Genomic DNA, 4,417 nt, shown 5'->3' on the forward strand with positions numbered 1-4,417 from the left:
GCTAAGCTCATTCATTTGTTCCATGGCGTGGATGTACCACACTGAATAGTTTGTCCACTCACCTGTTAATGGACATTTGCATGGTTTCACGTATGGGCCTCTGACAAATAATACGGGTGTGACAGTTCAGGCACAAATCTTAGTATGGATATAGGTTTTCATTTTTTGGGGGGAAAAGCCTCAGAGTAGAATGGCTAGATCATGCGGCTGGCGTGTGCTCAGCTTTCTAGGGAAATGCCAAACTTTTCCAGAGTGGTTGTACGGTTTTACATTCCTACTAACAGGAATTCCAGTTATTCTACGTGCTCACCAGCACAATATAGCTGGTCTTTTTAATTTTTACAGTTTCATATGGGACATTTTTTCATGCCCACTTTCCATCTGTGCACCTTATTTGGTGAAGTGTCTGTTCAAATCTTTTGCCCGTTTGTAGATTGGGTTGGCTATTTTCTTATTATTGAGTTTTTTAAGAGTTTATAGATTCTGGACAAAAAGGTCCTTATCAGATGTCTGATTTACAAACATTTTATTGCTTGTGTTTTATTTTTTATATTTTATGACTTTTTGTTTTTATTTACTTTGATTACATTTCATTTATTTTATTATTTTTAACAATTTAATTTTTTGTTGTTGTTTGCAAACATTTTATTTAATTTTGTGGCTTGTCTTTTCATTCTCCCAATGGTGTTTTTTGAAGAGCAAAAGTCTTTAATATTAATGAAATTCAATTGATCAATTTTCCCTTTATGGTTTGGGCTTTTTGTATCTAAGAAATGTTTCACTATCCAAGATGATAGAAGATTTTTCCTAATGTTTTCTTCAAGAAGCCTTATAGTTTTGGGGCGCCAGCGTGGGTCGGTTAAGCATCTGACTCTTGATTTTGGCTCAGGTCGTGATCTCAGGGTCATGAGATCTAGCCCGGCATCAGGCTCCGTGTTCAGCGTGCTGTCTGCTTGGGATTTCCTCTCTCTCCCTCTGCCCCTCCCCCACTGCAAGTAAATCGATAAATCTTAAAAAAAAAAAAAGAAGCCTTATAGTTTTAAGTTTCACTTAGGTCTTTGATCCAGTATGAGTTAATTTTTATTTTGATATGTGATTTTGTTTTTAATTATCTTAAGCCTTATCACATAGTTTATACATCTGTGCTGGCATATCTCCTCCAATCCTTCTAACGGGTTGGCAGAAGCACCATTACCAATCATACATATGGGGTAATTCTACGGTTGTGTCTTTGAGTAACTGTTTAGAAGACAATCCTGAATTATGACTTAGTACAAAATTCACAAGCCAAGTTTGCTGCCACATCTTGTCACACTGAATTTTAAAAGCATCTGACCTTAAAGATTATCTACAAAATGTGAGACGTGCTAAATATTCCTTATTTAATACGATACATAAACCACACTAAAATGCCAATCGTGAGGTGAAAGGCAACATTTTCAATGCAGGGAATGTTAATTAAATTGGCATGGTGAAGACCACAAAGAAAAAGTGGACATTGCCAGGTAATCTTCAGCCCTTGCCATTAACAGGCCAATGAACACAGCCTGAAACACACAGGAGTCTTGCTGTTCTCTGTGACAGTGTATATTAAATATGTCATATATATATAGTATATTAATATAACTAGTTATATAAATCTAATATAAAACCAATCTCCTACCGGTTTAGAGCTGGCATTTACCATCGCTGGAACAGCTGAACATTACTAATCAATTACAATCATATCTTCAGAAGGGGAAAATAGTGACAGCACTTGCGGAACCAGAATTCCTAGCAAAGTTCAGAAAGCTGATCACATGCACTTCACCACAGGCCAATCTTACTTCAACCAGGACTGTCCAAAAGAAATAGTCTGTCAGCCAGTCATGATCTGAATTCTGGTGGATGAGATCAATTTAAATATGGTACACATTTAAAAAGTCATGAAACATTTTTATTAATAGATAAGGCTATGGCCAACTATTATTCCTTAGTAGATTTTTGCTTTTTTAAAAAGATTTTATTTATTTATTTGACAGAGAGAGAGAGAGAGAGACCACAAGCAGGGAGAGCGTCAGGCAGAGGGAGAGGGAGAAGCAGGCTCCCCAAATGGGATGTGGGACTCGATCCCAGGACCCCGGGATCATGACCTGAGCTTAAGGCACAAGCCCAACCGACTGAGCCACCTAGATGTCCCTCCTTAGTAGCTCTTTTGAGATGAGTTATCCAGTTTCTGCACTGTCCCCTGTCTTCTTAATGCCCGTGAAGATCATTCTCGCTTCAGGGATGTACTTCTTGGGATTCTCCAAATGCTCCATTAGTGTCTCCTCTCCCCAGGCGATGCCTTTGTTCTTGTTGGCATCCACGTGAGAAAATCCAGCTGCCTGACCTGTCTTTCACCCAAATAGACCATGGTGATTTGGCCCAGTTTTGTGCTTACCTCCCTTTGCCAGAGTATGGCACTGGGCACACTTCTGAACAAAAACCTTCTTGTCCTTCTCAACATTGATCATTTTTTAAATCACTCTTTCATCGGGTGCGAAACAAAGATGGCTGTTCGCAAGCCGGATGTCCGCTCTCTTCAATGGGAGGGAATTTTTATACGTGTGGTACGAGGTATGGATGGAAGGAGTTTTGGTTTTCTTCGTTTTTTGCTTATGGGTATCCACTTGCACACAGATTTTAATGGCAAAAAATAACCATTTCCCAGCAAATTTCCTCCCCTCTTCCTGAAGACAATTCGTACCCTAGATGTTTTATTTCCTGCAGTGCTGTCTCCACTGTGGACACTTGGAGTGTTTGTTGAATGACTAACTGAGTCTGTCCCACCTCAAGGAATCCCCGAATGTCAGAGCTGGGGCTGCTTTCAGTCATCTAGTCCAGATGAATCCCCTTATCCCCATTTTACGGGGGAGAGACACTCTAGCTTAGGGAGAAGGAGTATCTGCCCACAGCAAATAAGTGACAGAACTGAAGTTTAAACTCAGGAGCCCTAATTCTTTGTCTGGAGCACTTTCCATAACACCGTGCTGCTCCTGTCCCCAAAACTGTTTGCCAGCAAAAGGCCTAGATCTGCAACGCCATCTTGTGCAAATGCTGACTGGGTGAATGCATCATCCTTAGGAAAGGCCACCATGTGTGAATGCCTGCTGTGTGCAGGCATTTTCCTGTGCCTGTCATTTAATGCTCACAACAGCCTATGAGAAGCTCATTATGGTCGCCGCTTTACAGATCAGGAAACTGAGGCCCAGAGAGCTTAAGTGATACAGGCTCATGGAGGAAGTGGGGCTCTGATTCCCGACTGTCAAACTCTAAAGCTTCCGTTTCCTTCACATATTCCTCCTCTGGCCCTGCTCCTATCCAAGGGACCCCACAGAAGCAGGATGGCGGGTTGCTTCAGAACCCGAACTAGAGGGGCGCCTGGGTGGCACAGCGGTTAAGCATCTGCCTTTGGCTCAGGGCGTGATCCCGGCGTTATGGGATCGAGCCCCACATCAGGCTCTTTCACTATGAGCCTGCTTCTTCCTCTCCCACTCCTCCTGCTTGTGTTCCCTCTCTCGCTGGCTGTCTCTATCTCTGTCGAATAAATAAAATCTTTAAAAAAAAAAAAAAGAACCCAAACTGGAGTTAGACAGCCTGGTGTGAACCTCACCTTGGATGAGTCAGCTATCCTGTATGAACTTCAGTTTCCTTCTCTCTAAAGTGGGAATCATGCTATTAACAATGCCTGGCATACAGAGCTGTGAGATTAAAAGAGCTGACATGCAGACTAACCCTCAGAGCAGTGGCTGAGAATAGCCCTCAAGGAGTCTCGGTGGTCATCCCCCTGGGGACTGGGGAGGCTGGGACAGTCTGGTGGCAGCTCCCGAAGCCCCACTAATAGAAGGGCAGAGGATTCCACGCACTGGGCCGAGGTGAGGCTGAGCAGAAGTGAGAAGGGGCCAAAGAGAAAGAGCAACCAAGACAAGAGGCCGGGAGGCTGCCCGCCTGTCCCAGGCTCCACAAAGAAGGATGAAGTTCTAGCCTGACCCGTTGGACCCTCTGCAGGACCTTCAAAAGGTGAGGAAGAACTACACGCTCAGACACACTCTCACTCACAGATGGAGTGAGCTCACGTGTACTCATGAATTCACAGAACACTTACAATGTGAAGACCAGAGGGTGTGGTGTCGGGATCCCCTGCTGACTGCTTTATGAGAATGACGGAGAAGGCATTCGAAGGGGTTGGTTCAGGCCATCATGAAATTACAGTGTCAGGTTTAGGAGGGATCTCAGAGGCTTTTGTCCACTCTTTCTCTTCCTCCCTTCCCTCTTCCCCATTCCTGGGAGGCAAGACAACACTATAGGTAACCACAGGCTTCAGGGCCCACAGTCGTGGGTTGGGACCTGGCCTCTTCTGGCAGGTTTGCAGATAAGCCATGTGCTGTCTCACTCA

General features: G+C 43.7%; 1 pseudogene; it reads right to left on the reverse strand.

Moving 5' to 3' along the window:
* Positions 1-1,722: 1,722 nt before the first annotated feature.
* LOC100473673 lies at positions 1,723-2,495 on the reverse strand (annotated as a pseudogene).
* Between the last annotated feature and the right edge of the window lie 1,922 nt (positions 2,496-4,417).

The sequence above is a fragment of the Ailuropoda melanoleuca genome, chromosome 2, assembly GCF_002007445.2.
Source record: "Ailuropoda melanoleuca isolate Jingjing chromosome 2, ASM200744v2, whole genome shotgun sequence".
Taxonomy (NCBI): Eukaryota; Metazoa; Chordata; class Mammalia; order Carnivora; family Ursidae; genus Ailuropoda; species Ailuropoda melanoleuca.